A 17,067-nucleotide genomic window follows, 5' to 3' on the forward strand; every position below is an offset into this window, starting at 1 on the left:
AAGCAGCATGCATCAGTGTGTGTGTGATTCACCACCCCTTGGGTCTGACAAACACAACAAAGTACACCGCGGCCACTTAGGGCACATGTGCAGAGCGGGTATGATAGGAAGCAAGCCTTGGTGATTTTGAATGGGTTGGGGCACTGCTGGATTCACCATCCAAGTAACAGGCAGCATACTGCACTCTGACTGCCTGGTGTGGACCCTGCTGGACTGTGATGCGTTCCAGGACCCTACAGTGCACCAGCAGGATCCACACAGGGCAGTATGCAGCCTGTGGCTCAGATGGTGAATCCAGGACCCCAAGCCCAACTGACAATCACTGCAGCAGGCCTCCTAAGAGGCCCTCACTGTGCAGTCTGCAAGGGAGGAGGAGCTGGCGGAGGAGGAGAGAGGGAATGTGACCAAGGAAGAAGAGAAGGAGGATCATCCCAGGAAGAAGAAAAGGAGTACTTGTGGCACCTTAGAGACTAACCAATTTATTTGAGCATAAGCTTTCGTGAGCTACAGCTCCCTTCATTGGATGCATAAAGTGGAAAGTACAGTGAGGAGATCCCATATATACACACAGACCATGAAAAAATATACATTGCAAGGAGAGTGATCACTTAAGATGAGCCATTACCAGCAGGAGAGTGGGGTGGGGGGAGAGAAAACCCCTTGAAGTGACAATCAAGGTGGGCCATCCACAGCACATCTCCACGACAGTATACATCACATTGGTAGATGTGCAGGTGAACTAGCCCCCGACAGTGCGGCTGATGTGACCAGGCCCTACAATGGTCACATAGACACCACCCTATACCAGAAACCTGTTGGCCGCTGTTCCTGCCTACATGCCTCTGGCTTTCGCCCAGACCGCACCGCGCGATTTATTGTCTGCGGCCGGGCTCTGCGATGCAGCCACATTTGCTCCGGCCCCTCGGACGGAGACAGACACCTACAGAATCTCTATCAAGCATTCTTACAACTGCAATGCCCACCTGCTGAGGTGAAGAAACAGATTGGCAGGGCCAGAGGAGTGCCCAGAGGTCACCTACTGCAGGACAGGCCCAACAGAGAAAGTAGCAGAGCGCTACTGGCCGTCACCTTCAGCCCCCAACTAGAACCTCTCCAATGCATTGTCAGGGATCTGCGGCCTGTCCTCAAGGACGACCCATCACTCTCCCAAATCTTGGGAGATGGGCCGGTCCTTGCCTGCGGACGGCCCCCTGGCCTGAAGCAGATACTCACCGGCTGCCACGCACCACACAACGGAACCACTAACCCAGGAACCTATCCTTGCAATGGAGCCCATTGCCAACTGTGCCCACGTGTCAATTCGGGGGACACCGTCATAGAGCCTGGTCACATCGGCTGCACTGTTGGGGGCTCGTTCACCTGCACATCTACCAATGTGATGTATGCCATCGTGTGCCAGCAATGCCCCTCTGCCATGTGCATTGGGCAAACTGGACAGTCTCTACATAAAAGAATAGATGGACGCAAATCGGATGTCAAGAATTATAACATTCATAAACCAGTCGGAGAACACTTCAGTCTCTCTGGACGCTCGATTTCTGATCTCAAAGTGACTATCCTTCAACAAAAAAACTTCGAGGATGGGCTCCAACGGGAGACTGCTGAGTTGGAGTTGATTTGCAAATTGGATACAATTGACTTAGGCTTGAATGGAGACTGGGAGTAGTTGAGTCATTATACTGGGTGGAGCTGTTTCCCCTTGTTTGTCTCCCCCCCCCCCACTCTTCCTCAGACGTTCTTGTTAACTCCTGGAGATGTGCTGGGGATGGCCCACCTTGATTGTCACTTCAAGGGGTTTTCTCTCCCCCAACCCCACTCTCCTGCTGGTAATGGCTCATCTTAAGTGATCACTCTCCTTGCAATGTATATTTTTTTCATGGTCTGTGTGTATATAGGGGATCTCCTCACTGTACTTTCCACTTTATGCATCCGATGAAGTGAGCTGTAGCTCATGAAAGCTTATGCTCAAATAAATTGGTTAGTCTCTAAGGTGCCACAAGTATTCCTTTTCTTTTTGTGGATACAGACTAACACGGCTGCTACTCTGAAATCTGTCATCCCAGGAAGGAGGTCCAGGCTTGGTACTGACCAAGGTAATTAAGGGCCCTAGGTGGCAAAGTAGGGCAACTTTCCTGGGGCTGATCTTCCCCTTCTCCCTATGGGGGGTGGGAGCCCAACGGTCCCAGTCCCCCTCCCTCAGCCACAGATAGGGAAAGGAAATGAGAAAAGCTCCCATTTTCTGCCAGGAGAGAGGTCTCAGTCTCTATGGAGAAAGGGAGGGGGAAAGAGGTCCAAACAATTTCCCTAATTCGTCCTGTCAAGCTGCCTGAAGTGGCTCAAGAGCATGAGTACCAACCTCAGGGCAGATGGTTAAGAACCAGGTCACAAACCACAAATGGGCTGTGAGGGCTAGACTTAGATTTCACCAACCATCATCTGTAAAGTCCTCAGGCACTTTAACAACTTAAACATTAGTCAGACAGTCCCCATAGGTACTCCGATCTACATTGCCACTCAGGTGAGCATGCCTTTGGGGTAGATGGTCCCTTACACCACAAATCACAGCAATATTCAGGTGACTCTCAGTCCCAAAGGACCAGTCGCTCATTCCAGGTCAATTGCATCTTAGACCTCACATCAAAGACAACATTACTGCCAATCCTATAATAAACTATATATAAAGATTTATTAAATATGAAAAGGAAATAAGAGTTTTTTACAAGATTAAAGCAGGTAACATATATATATATATACATAAACAATTTACAATCTTTAGTTTCAAAAAATAACAGAAGCCTCTGTAATAAGCAATCTCTCTATGCCCTTTAGGGCTATCCCAGGCTAAGCACTGAGGATCTCTTGCTTATCCTTGGTAAACATGGGCCCCCCAGAGTCCAAGTAACATAGAGATAATCAGTTCCTTCTCCTTGGGGTTTTTATCCCTCTCCTGCCATGTGCTCTGAGCTGCAAACTCAGCTGATGGGAGGAATTTGTTTTCATGACTCATCTTCGGGGCAGGGGCAGCAAGACAACTGAGTCTTTTGTCCTCTGTAACGTCCCACAATAGTCCGTCTGGTGTTGATGAACCTTTCCTGTTGGGCAGGAAAGAACACCTTCTGTTGCAGATTAGCACTTTACACTAGCTAATCTCTCGCTCCTGTCTGATTTATATAGTCCCAGAGGCTTATAGTTCAGCCATTCAAATATTACATTACAATATGGGATACAGATGTTGTAAGTGAGATTAATGCATGTAGCAACTCACAAGCATTCAATGAAGTCTAAACGTATTCTAATACCTGTTTTTAACAATACTAACACAGGTGAGCCAGACTGATTACAGCTATGTAGTGGTCAGCATTCAGTTGAGGCATGGGAACCTTGGCATGAGCTGGCACCTGGTCTGCCACCATCACACTTCCCTAATTTTTCCCCCAAACATCAGCAAAAGTCTCCGAGCAAGTTTGGCACCTCTGGGATAGAAGTAGATGGAGGACGGGGCAGGATAGGAGTAGGATGGTACAGGGGCAGGCTGGGGTCCCAGTAGCAGAAGGGTCTATACCCACTAGACCACACTCTGGAAATGCAGCTAGGAATCCTGAGTCTCCCTTTCTCTGCTGTCAACAAATAACTGTGAAACCCACTGACAAAGTGTCTCTCATGCCCTTACAGTAGCCTGTCCACACAAGATGATAGCCTACTACTGTTTTCAGTTACTCCATTAGCTCAGAGGTCAGTGCTGAAGATCTAAAGGTCCAAACCCTGCTGATGATAGAAGTTAGAGTCAATATTGTTCCATGAAATAAAAAAAGAGAAGCTGAAAAAAATTCTATTAGGTAATTACATTCACTACATTAGAAGAACATTATTAAGGTTGCAAAGTGAAGCCCTCAAAAATTAGGAAATGCTAGAATTAAATTTGTTTGAGCAACCTGCATTATGATACGGTCTTTGATTACATGACCACATACTCTTTTTTGGGGAGGTGGGTCCCCTACCTCGCTTTCAGTGTGCAGGATGGACAGTGCTCTGGGGAGGAATCAGAGTTTGAGATTGAAGAGACTGATAGTGATGATTATAGAGACTGTTTGTAGGTCCTCTGCCTGGTTTCCTGAGAACCCAACAGGAGACAATTGTGGCCAGATTTGCAGAAGAGCTGAGACTTGTGACTGCAACTTTTGTTAGTGGGAGCTGTGCTTTGGACATGAAGTGCTATAAAATGCTAAATACTCTGAAAAACCAGGCGCTAGGTATTGCAAATTGATCTCACCCAAAATTAGTGGACCACCTTGGCCTGAATCTCTGTTCCTCAATTCCTCATCTGTAAAATGGGGATAATACCACCTCCTCACCTCACTGGAGCATTGTGAAGATCAATGAATTATTTTCCGTGCAGTACTCAGATACTATAGTGATGAGTGCCATAGAAAAGCCCATGAGGAAATTAATGTTCTATTCAGTACATGGTTTGAATGGCAACTATTAAATAAAGCCTGGGGCCATACATTGAATGAGAAGGATACAAAGAAATGTTAAATAATTATAAATAAAAAGCAAACAAACAGCAGTGTGTGATCATGTAATTAAAGATTGTATAATAATGCATACACACACGAGGCCCTGTGACGTTCCCCAGGGCTACCCAAGCTTCTGAGGCACCTTGCTACCACCTGCCCTTAACATGAGTGAGCCTCATCTGTTCAAGCCCAGGGTCAGCTCCCTGACAGAACTGGCAACATGAGCACTCCGCTCTAAGCCTCCTCATGCCTTGTTCTCTCTTTACAGGTTAATGAGAGGTACACTTCAACCCGAGCATCCCCTGGAGTGTCCAGCCCCTTATCCCCTGGACATTCACAGAGTGACCAGACCTACTGTTCCCAAAGGAACAGTAGACCACCACTTGCTAGTCAACCTTAGAACACAGCTCCACTTAACATGCATCATTTGGGTTTGTTTATAGAGAAAGCAAGTATATGTTTATTTAACAAATAGAGATTCCTATGGTAGCAAACAGAAATATTGGTGGCCCAGACCCAGAGGATCAGTGCTACACCCACAACTTGGGACAGACTCTTGGAGAAGCCCCTTCTGATCGGGTCTCGCTTTTCCTTCAGGGTAGGCCTCACTGCCTCCTGAGACTGAACCTCTGTCGTGCTTCACCCTGTGAGCTCTGTTCAGTAAGTCCAACTGAGATAGACTCCTGGCAGAGACTTGTACACTCTGCTGGCATTAATGTACCTCACCGAGTATTTATAGTGACACTCAAGTAGAGTTCTTAAAACAGTAGCGCTTATTAATCGAGTGGAACACCGCATTGGAAGTCCTGAGGTTATCATAGAGAAATGAAGGTTAAAGCATAGCACATTCTAGTTAGCCCAGAGCAATCCACCGAACCAAGCTGGAGTGAACTCTATTTTCAGGCTCTGCCTCTCTCTCGCTCTGATTTCTTTCCTTACTCAGCTTTCTGGTAAGAGAGCCTAGACTCCTTCCAGAAGCCAACCATAGAATCATAGAATATCAGGGTTGGAAGGGACCTCAGGAGCTCATCTAGTCCAACCCCCTGCTCAAAGCAGGACCAATCCCCAATTAAATCATCCCAGCCAGGGCTTTGTCAAGCCTGACCTTAAAAACTTCTAAGGAAGGAGATTCTACCACCTCCCTAGGTAACGCATTCCAGTGTTTCACCACCCTCCTAGTGAAAAAGTTTTTCCTAATATCCAACCTAAACCTCCCCCACTGCAACTTGAGACCATTACTCCTTGTCCTTTCATCTTCTACCACTGAGAATAGTCTAGAACCATCCTCTTTGGAACCACCTCTCAGGTAGTTGAAAACAGCTATCAAATCCCCCCTCATTCTTCTCTTCTGCAGGCTAAACAATCCCAGTTCCCTCAGCCTCTCCTCATAACTCATGTGTTCCAGACCCCTAATCATTTTTGTTGCCCTTCGCTGGACTCTCTCCAATTTTTCCACATCCTTCTTGTAGTGTGGGGCCCAAAACTGGACACAGTACTCCAGATGAGGCCTCACCAATGTCAAATAGAGGGGAACGATCACGTCCCTCGATCTGCTGGCAATTCCCCTACTTATACATCCCAAAATGCCATTGGCCTTCTTGGCAACAAGGGCACACTGTTGACTCATATACAGCTTCTCGTCCACTGTCACCCCTAGGTCCTTTTCCGCAGAACTGCTGCCTAGCCATTCGGTCCCTAGTCTGTAGCGGTGCATTGGATTCTTCCGTCCTAAGTGCAGGATCCTGCACTTATCCTTGTTGAACCTCATCAGATTTCTTTTGGCCCAATCCTCCAATTTGTCTAGGTCCCTCTGTATCCTATCCCTACCTGCCACTTTATCTATCACTCCTCCTAGTTTAGTATGATCCGCAAATTTGTTGAGAGTGCAATCCACACCATCCTCCAGATCATTTATGAAGATATTGAACAAAACCCTTTATTCCTTTATACCTCACACCTTCCAGTCCTTTGTTCTCAAGCTGGGGTTTCTGCCCAGCTTCCCTGCTGAGAGGCTGGGAAATCCATGAGTCACTGGGGTTTGCAGGGAACTCTCTGGTCCCCTGGTTGATCTGGATTGGTTTCAACCAATTCCTTAATGACTCTTCATTCCACCCAGACAGGGTGGATGGGTACACAGCTATGTCTCTTAGTTTGACCTAAGAGCAAACTTATCCCCTCCTTCCCCACTGGGTACCATAACAATACAATGTATAGGGAAAACTGAGGCGCACACAGGCTTCATAAAAAAATTACAAAAATTCCCACTTCATCAGAACTGGAAACAAAGGGAACCAAAATAATAACATACTTATGGCCTCAACTTAACTAGCAAGTAACCCTGCTGTCTACAGAAATGTATCTGACCCAAGTTCTTCCCAGCATTTTCAGCCAAGCCTGGCTGAGATACCCTTTTGGGGGAAGCAAATACACTGTCAGTTTACTTCCCCAGTGAAGGGTGCCAGGGCATCTGTTTGCACTCCCCAGATATTCCAGACCAGTCCTTTGCTCTTCACCTCTAAATAGGATGATCATACGTCCCGTTTTGGCCAGGACAGTCCCTTTTTTAAGCCCTGCTCTGGCTGTCCTGACTACTTTTTTAGCAAAAGTGGGCATTTGTCCCATTTGCTCTTGCCAAATTGATCAGTTCCAGCGCACAGGGGGACAGCAGGGTTACAGTGACTAGAGACAGCCTGGCCAGGGGGAGCAGGTTTCAAGTGACCAGTGACGGCCACGTGCTGGGGGACTGGCTGGGTTTGAGTGACCAGCGACCACTTCGCATGGGGTGGGGACTTTGGGTGAGCAGCTGGGGCCAGCCCCATGGAGGGAGGGTCTCAGATGAGCAGCTGAGGGGGCCCAGCACAGTGTCCTGTTTTCGTTTTGGAAAATATGGTCACCCTACCTCTAAAACAGGATCATCTCCCCCCACCGCCCCTTTACCTCTTCCTATTAATTTCCCTCTGAAGTCCCTGGCGAGCTCTTCATTAGCATTTGACACAGGAGGCTAATTGACTTCTATTGTAAGACACACAACTGGTAGCTGGGGAGATAAGTGTCTCCCACCTCCTGTCTGGACAAGTTTGTCTCAAGGCATGGTACCTCTAGGAGACCTGCCTTTAACTACAAGGCCTTAAGAACATAATTTCCAATATATATGTGTATCTTCTTACACCTTATCCGCACATACATCTCATAATGATCATGATGATCCATGTGACACAGGCTTTCTTAGAGACCTTACATGACATTCTTTGGTGAACTACAATGTAAATATAACTCCCCGAGGATCCTTGTAACCCATTTTCCCTCTGGTGCCTCTGACAGTTGCCCTCAAGAGGTCCTTGGGTCACAGAGCCAAATTAAAGTTGCGCAGGATGTCAGACTAGATGATCACAATAGTCCCTTATGGCCTAACAATTTACTAAACAATGAACCTTAATTCTGGCATATCTTAACTTTTGAGAGCTTGACTTTGCAACCTTCATGTCCTCTAAACATAGGGGTTTTAAATGTAATGTTAAATCTGTTTGAGAAATCTGTTTGAGTACATGATCATAAAGTTAAAATCTGTGGATCACCTCACTGGATGGTGTAAATCCAGTGATTTACACCAGCTGTGGATGTGGATCTGGCTCTGGCTCTCAGTGCCAAATTCTGTTCTCTCTTCAGTTCCATTGGTGGTTTCCATGCGGTTGCATTCGGTGGGAAAGCAATATTTGGCTGTATATTATAATGCAAAGTTAAGGTTAACGCTGCACATTTACAGTTAACTTTTTTGCATGCTCATCTGTGCATTAATGTTGCATGAACATAATTCAGTTGCATTGGTGTCAATCCAGAGTAGTTCCATTGAAACCAGTGTTGTTCTGAATTGCCACCAGTATAAACAAGCGCAGAATTCAGCATAAAGCTATAGAACTGTATACTACAATTACAGAGTCAAATAGTAATAGCAGAGGGAGAAAGAAATTAAGAGACACAAGCAGGGAAGAAAAGATCTGGAAAGTAATTCAGTATCTCGTGAAATAATCAATTCTCTCATTTCAACAGGATACTCCATCATCTTTTATATTGTTGTTTGGTAATACCCCTCTTAGAAACTGGAAATTAAAATTTCTTTATCTCCTAATTTTCTCCTTTTCCATTTGGCAGACACTTCTGTTTCCCTGTGTTCCTCACAGAGCTGAAATTAACTTGGCTCATTTTGTTCTTTCCTTGTCTGAGCATTAGCATCATTGAATAGTGAACAGTGAAGAGGGAAGTGGGTTTGTTAATTAACCACTGCTACTATATTATGTCCAGTGCTATACTAAAAATCTCATTGGCCTCAACAGGAAATGCACATGGGACACTACTGCTGGACTGGAGCTATATTGTTTTTGTTGGTCCCACAACAGGGGTGATGATTTTTAAAACTTTGTCAATGAAATGGGGATTATTAGACAAAGATCCCATCCAATTACACAATTGGCAAATCAATTGCATCAGTGTCTATTTAAATAATTAAAACTTTTAAGCACCACAGGAGAGTAGTCTACATTAGGGTCTTTATGGCCTGTAAAAGTTGTTTATTTCAATATTGTCCAATCCCTAAGCATTCAAAAGTCATGAGTCAGGTTTCAAGAAATTATAAGATTGACTTAAAAACCACGAGTTTAAAAAAAAATCAATACATTTTGGGCTTCGTCTTCTGATTTGTGAGCCTATAAAGGTGCACTTAGGGTACATTGTCAAGCTTTTCACTACAACCATGAAGCCAGAAAGGCACTCTTTTTAAATGAAAGCTGAGATTCTCATATAATCACTTGGCTCCAGGAACAAGAGCTATAAAATAAAATCGTGAATATCATGGACTCACAGTAATATCACAAGAGTTGGCCACACTTATCTCACTACAAAACAACTTCCATGCATGGAAGGAAGCCTGGACCCAATGAAGGGAAGATTTCTGTCAAGGCAGCATGCTTCTTCCCTCCCCTGTAGAAGCCCCACATGGGAACTATGAAGGGATCAGCCACCCTGAACAAAGAAGATGGGTCGGAGGAAGGCAGGATGGGAGAACCATGTGGCTCCTCCAAAATTCTTCTATCCAAGCAGAATCCAGGATATGACAGCCTGAGTTTATATTCATTTATGCACTTTCCCTGCTCTGTTATAGACCCTGACCCTTGCCCGATGGGGCAACCACCATCATCCGGGAGCAGCTCCTTGGAAGCAGAGCTGTGCTCCAGGATCACAGTGATAGGAAAGAGCCAAGATGCACCCACACAAGATGCCCCTCTTGCAGAGCCCCCAATAACTGTGTGGATCCACAGATTCTTTTCCATGATGGAATAAACCATACACAGACAATGGAATAATTCATGGGGAGCTCCATGAATGGAAACTCATGGAATTTCCTTGCCCTGGGAGTGTTATTCCTCCAAAGTGGGCAATGGGACCCCTAACCTTCTATACACAGACATATTTAGATTATAAACTCTTTGGGGCGGGTACTGTCTTTTTGTTATGTGTTTGTACAGTGCCTAAAACTGTGGGGTCCTGGTCCATGACTGGAGCTTCTAAGTGCTACATTATTACAAGCAAGAAATATTAACAACAACAACATGAACATAGTCTTGGATAGCTACAAGGATGCATCAGAAACCAAACTTTAAACAAAATAAAAATTGTTCTTCCTTCATTAAAGGAGCATGTCCAAATTTGGTAAAAATAAAATCCACTTGCAGGTCACAATGATAAAAGGCTCTGATCCTGCAATCCTTACTCAGGCAAAATTTGCAGTGACTTCAAGAGGTTGCTTCTACTAGGGACCACAGAGCTAGTCAAATGCCCGAATTTCTGTTCTATGGGATATTTTGAAAGCAGAATTTCAAAGTTTTCCCGAGAAGGGAAATTCTGAACAAAACAAAACAAAAATCAAAATAATCAAAACATTTCAAAGTGAAATTGACCCAAATTCCAAAATTCAGCTCAGCTGTGACTCCCAAGAATTCTAGGGGCCTGGCTCCCCATCCATCCTAGCAGACTGCCAGAAGACAGAAGCCTAGATGCACAGGGAACTACAGCTGAACCAGGAGACTCGGAGTCCTGGGACCTGGGGCTCCCAGGGTTTTCAAGTTCCCAGTACCGCAGCAGGGAGACCGGAAGCCCTGGGGTTCCCTGGCTCCAGGACAGTCCACATGGCAGGGCTGAGCCACAGACCCTAGAAAGAACAGGACTCCCTGCCTCAGAGTAGTCTGTGTTGTGGGACTGTCCTGGAGCTGCCGATCCTGGAAGCCTGGGCTCCCCAGTGGCCCACCAGACAAGCTAGCAGGTAAGCTGCCTGTGGATTGCCAGAAGATTGTCAAACCCAGCATGTTTCCACAAAACATTTGGGGTTTGATGAACTGGCATTTGTCAGACAATTCCTGACCAGTTCTAATTTCCAGACGGGAGTCACAAGGTTGGTTTGTTTTTTTTGTTGTTGTTTTTTTTGCAAAAGCTGATGGTTTTTACTGAGTTTTTAATGGAATTGCTTACATGCACTCAACTGTCCAAGTGCTGGAATCAGCCACTATAATTCTTCCAGCTTTCCAAATTCTTGTCTACCAAGATGTGAGTGGACTGTGAGAAGATCTCTAAAAGGTAAGTTATGCAGAGGTTTGGGAGAAAGGAGTGTTATTAGGAAAAGGTCGAATCTCATTTTTTCAGAGATCTATAACTCAGCTGTAAAAATGTGCTTCCAGCTGATTGGTATGAAAGATTAAACTCCATAAAAGTTGCTATACTGTGTAAATCAAAGGGGTGTTTCTAATCTAAGTGCCAAAATGTAGGTGCTGTCCCTGATGGAACTGATGCTCACGTTGCACTCTTTGAAACTATTTAATTGAATAGCATATTTTAAACACTCTCTCTCTTAATTAAATTTGCATAAGCATATAAGGTGAGCAGGGTCAGGGCTCTTTATCAAACTCCATTCCTTTTATGTAGCAATATCCATTTTCCCTAGCACACTCTATTCTTTGCAAGACAGAACTGTCAGAGCTCCTGTAACAAGAGCCACATTGCTGAATCAGACCTTCTTCCACCACTTCACATATTTCCACGCTGCCTGTCTTTCAGTCAGCTCTGCCCTATCGGGGTTATGAGTAGCTACTGCCCCAGTCACTTGAATGATGGACTGTTTAACAGCCATAACAACCACGAACTGCAACTAAAGAGACCTTTTGCATGCAGATTTGTAATACATCAAACTGAAAAATAACACTATTTCGTATTTCACAGCTTCAAAATTCTGCAGCAGCATTAACTTATAAATCTGCATAGCCTCACCCTGATAAATATAATCATCCTCCTTGTACAGGTGGGGAAACTGAGGCACAGAGGGGTCACTGGCCTGAATATCAGAAGCACAAATAGAGGAGACAAAGCCCCTCACTGTATCCTAGTGAGTTACACTGAGCAGCTGCAGCGCCTAATCAGGGCTTTAGTGGTTTGCCCAAGGCCCCTCAGCGAGTTGGTGGCAGAACTGGGGTTAAGCTCCCATGAGTTAGTTTTGTTTGTGAGCTCAGGAGAATGTTCATCACCCAAGTCTCTGGGCACCACAGAATATTATCAGTGAAAGCCTGGATGACGCTCCCGCACCCCCATGTGTTCTTCAGAATGGGGGAAAAGGCAGTGACGGAGGGGAGCAGAATTAAGAGACAGGATGAGGGCACAACTGGTGCGGGCCAGTGCCCTGCAGCAATGCTCTCTGGGTTCTCCACACACACGGCCCACTGCCACGCAGTACCTGGTCTCCCATCAACCCAACAATCCTTCAGGCTCTTTCCTCCGAACCTAACAAAATCCATCTGCCCTGCCCCTTGACTCTCTCCTACACTCTGTACCACGCTGACTCTCCTGACACCCTCAATTGCCCCTGTTTCCCTCCTGCTCTCATTGATTGGGCCAGGGAGAGCCCTCAAGGGGAGATTGGTCACCTCTCTTCCTCTTGAGAAATGTCTGCTCATGAATTGCGGGGTCTGAGCACTAAGATCTAATCAGTGCCATGCTGATGTGTTGGGATTGCCAATACTAGCTAGCTCAGAGGTGGGCAAACTATGGCTGGTGGGCCACATCCAGCCTGCGGGACCATCCTAGCCCCCAGCCCCCTCCCCCCTCCCCCTCAGCTCTCTGTGCCACCAGCGCTCTGGCTTGCTGCTCCTGCCGGGCAGCACGGTGTCGTGGCTGCCAGTCCTGCCGCTCTGAGCAGCATGGTAAGGGGGCGGGGAGTGGGGGGGTTGGATAAGGGGCAGGATTTTCCAGGGGGCAGTCAGAGCAGGAAGGGTTGGATAGGGGGGTGGGAGTCCTGGAGGGCCTGTCAGGGGGCAGGGGAGTGGATAGCCGTTGGGGCAGTCAGGGGACAGGGAGCATGGGGGGGTTGGATAGGGGTGGGGGGGTCCCAGGAAGGAGCAGGCAGGGGGAAAAGGAGCAGGGGTGGTGGATGGGTTGGGAGTTCTGAGGGGGGTGGGAAGTGGGTGGGGGCGGGGGCCAGGCTGTTTGGGGAGGCACAGCCTTCCGTCCATACAGTTTCGCAACCCCGATGTGGCCCTCAGGCCAAAAAGTTTGCCCACCCCTGAGCTAGCTAGCTAAGGGTTTATACTGCCACCCATCATCTTAAGATCTGAGGCCCAGATCCATAAAACAGTCTAAGGCGTTGTGACACTTGAGCATCATAACACTGAACTTTTAGGTGCCTAGGAAAATCCTAGGAACTCAGTACAAAACCACAAAGCCTATGTGAGGCAGCCAATGTCCCTGTAAAAACAACGAGGAGTCCAGTGCCATCTTAAGGACTAACAGATTTATTTGGGCATAAGCTTTTGTGGGTAAAAACACTCCACTTCTTCAGAGTTTTTTACCCACAAAAGCTTATGCCCAAATAAATCCCTTAGTCTTTAAGGTGCCACTGGACTTCTCTTTGTTTTTGTGGATACAGTCTAACACGGCTACACCCTGATACTTAATGTCCCTGTGGCACCCGAGATTCACAAAGCCATCATGCTAGGGGAGGAGCCACCTAAGCTAGCCAGTGGAGATGTCAACAAGAGGGGTGTTTCCCGCCCCACTCTGAGTTTGGCACCAATGGCCAGGCTGCAGGGAGATGCCTATCTCTGCTTGTGATTCATGAACCAAAGGGAGACAGGCATTCGGCATACTGCGCCACAGTAGAGCTTTGGTGTAGACATTACCTATGCCAATGGGAGAGGTTCTTCCACTGGAATGGGTAATCTACCTCTCCAAGAGACAGTAGTTAACTTGACAGAAGAATTCTTAGCGCTGTCTACATGGGGTTAGGTCATCTTTACTATGTTGCTCAGGGTGTTGGACTTTTTCCACCCCTCAGCAATGTAGCTGGGTTGACCTAATTTTCTAGTGTAGACCACCCCTGTATCACATGCACAGTCTGATCAGAAAAGGAGGACTTGTGGCACCTTAGAGACTAACCAATTTATTTGAGCATGAGCTTTCGTGAGCTACAGCTCACTTCATCGGATGCCACAAGTACTCCTTTTCTTTTTGCAAATACAGACTAACACGGCTGTTACTCTGAAGTCTGATCAGAGGCTGCCTAACTCCACCCAAAACAGTGGGCAGGGCGACCTGTACCATAGAAACTCTATGGATAGAAATTCCATGCTTGAATAATAAGAGTATAGCCGTAGTAATATATTATCAAACTAAAATAGTGACAGTGGTTGTGAAATGCTCAGGGAGATTGGAGAGACTACAAAACCAGAAAACTCAACAATAATGGGGCCTCTGGAGGACTGAGGTGCTAAGGAGCACTCAAGGAAGTCAAGGCCATTAGGAGAAGCTAAATGAATTGTTTGCATTCGTCTTCACTCCAGAGAGAGATTCCCACACCTGAGCCATTCTTTTTAGGTGACAGATCTAAGGAACTGTCCCAGATTGAGGTGTTGATAGAGGAGGTTTTAGAACAAACTGATAAATTAAACAGTAATAAATCACCAGGACCAGATGGTATTCACCCAAGAGTTCTGAAGTATCTAAAATATGAAATTGCAGAACTATTAACTGTGGTATATAACCTATCACTTAAATCAGACTTTGTGCCCAATGACCGGAGGGTTTTTATTATTTTTTTTCTTTTACCTTTCCCATGCTAGGAGTTTAGGGGTAGAAGGGAGTGTCTGTGTTGTGAATGTCATTCACTGCAGGGGAATGTTTACACTGTGCAAAATGGCTTCCATAAAAATCCCACCTCTATTCATAGGCTGATTTGGTGAAATCTCTATCACCTACCTCTGGGCCTCCACACAATCTCTTCAACAAAAGAGTTTTCAACTCTGTGTGGACCTCACTTTAACCCTGTTTAACCTGGCTTTGGAACCAAGCCATCTTTCCCTATGATCACTCACCAGAATGAATGCCCACTCTGTTTTCACATCAGCAGTAAGACCTTAAGTATCTGAACGACAACATTCATTCCGAAATGAGTCTTGACAGATGAGATCTAGGAAAACGTATCCATAAACTTCATCTGCCTGACTTTCCAACATCTAAAAGCCTGCCGGCTTCTTCTAAGCTATCACTCGCAGCTGAAGGACTTGCTCAGAAGTGAATGCACAGTATCTAAGGCTAATAAACCCTGAGATTGTAATAATCCAGTTTCTGGTTCTAGTTATAGAGCAAATCTACAAAGGTTTTCTGAGCACACAGACTTTGTTTAATGCTTTATATAGTCCACACACACACAAAAAAAAAAAAAAAAGGAAGAAGAAAGAGATGATTTCTACATAATTTCTAAATAAGGAGCAGTGCACAAATCTTTTTCATCTACATCTCTAGTGATGCACAGAACTGTAGGGCAAAAACCTGTGGGAATGTTTTCTTTCTTATCCAGATGGATGCCACATGCCTATGAAGTGTTACATAACCAGGGTTTGTCAGTCTTAATCAGCCTTAACTCAGAACCCTAGAAGCCAGGGTCAAATGGTAAGTAGGTGACACTGGTCTGCTAAGGAGCAACTTTGTTTATTTATCTTACAAAGATTTCTTAGCACAAATATTTACAGACCCTGAGGGATTACAACTCTTTGAGACTGCATGCATGTACACACATGCACACAATCCCTTGCTAACCTTCTCTGGTAAGCTTTCCAGGCTGGAGACAACTGTGTGTAGAGTGCAGTTCTACTTTGACTAAATTACACCTTTTTAGAGACCAGCAGCTGCTGGGTATATCTAGAGTCAGATCTTGCATTAGTGATCATAACAGTTACTCCATTAGTTCTGCAAAGGCAATACAGCTAAAAGAGCATGGGCTGGAGGCTATTCCTTCCAAAGCATCTACCGAATTGTTTACTAAGGTCCAATCAGTTAGACCTATGCAAGCCCCGTTGAAGGCAATGGGACTACACAGGTATCACTCAGGGTATATAGCCAGGAATCAGGGCAGAATCAAAACTAGAACCCAAGTGATCTGACTGCCAATCCCATACTCTAAACAATGCTGACTCCCATGTATGCCCTGGGCTATCTGTATAAGGAGGTGAACTGTACAAGTCTGTTTGACTCTAAATGTTCTTTTTTGTGAGTCAAATGAGCAAATGGGAATTTCAGCTGTTTTCCCAAACTTTCACTCAACTGTTAAGAACATAAGAATGGCCATACTGGGTCAGACCAAAAGTCCATCCAGCCCTCTATCCTGTCTACCGACAGCGGCCAATGCCAGGTGCCCCAGAGGGAGTGAACTTAACAGGTAATGATCTAGTGCTCTCTCTCCTGCCATCCATCTCCACCCTCTGACAAACAGAGGCTAGGGACACCATTCCTTACCCATCTTGGCTAATAACCATTAATGGACTTAACCTCCATGAATTTATCCAGTTCTCTTTTAAACCCTATTATAGTCCTAGCCTTCACAACCTCCTCAGGCAAGGAGTTCCACTGGTTGGCTATGCGCTGAGTGAAGAAGAACTTCCTTTTATTTGTTAGCCAAAAAGCTATTGTTAGCTGTTGTTAGCCAAAAAAGCTATTGCAGAAGTACACACCAGCTGCTAGGGAGTGGTTGTTCCTCTCTGAATACCAGCTGTCACATCAGATCACCCTTCCCTGAGTCCTGCTGTGCTCAATGCTATTCTTCCTCCTGGTCAAACAAGAACACAGTAGCACTTCAGATAAGCAGCTTCTGCCTCTCAGAAGCAGAGACACACTGTGATGGAAGAGCCTGTGGAGTTCACCAGCTGATATGTGACAATTCACTTCTCAGGACTGCTTTTCAGGTTGCTTGCCGTATTTCCAGTAGTAATGCCCCCTTCACTTTGCTTCTTTCCTGCCTTTTCCCTTTGTCCCATTCTCCCACTGCCAACTACAAACCTTCTTCCATGCCACCTCTTCTACACTGAATAGCCACTGAACTAACATACACTAAATCCCCTCCCTCTTCTCCTTTAAAAATATTCTCACAACCCTGCTCTTCCATGATGCAATCTAATTAAAATGTCCACCCGCCCCTCTCTCTGTCGATGCATTGTTTCATCCC

Source organism: Lepidochelys olivacea, assembly GCF_965140295.1.
Source record: "Lepidochelys olivacea isolate rLepOli2 genome assembly, chromosome: 1".
In the NCBI taxonomy this organism is placed as follows: domain Eukaryota; kingdom Metazoa; phylum Chordata; order Testudines; family Cheloniidae; genus Lepidochelys; species Lepidochelys olivacea.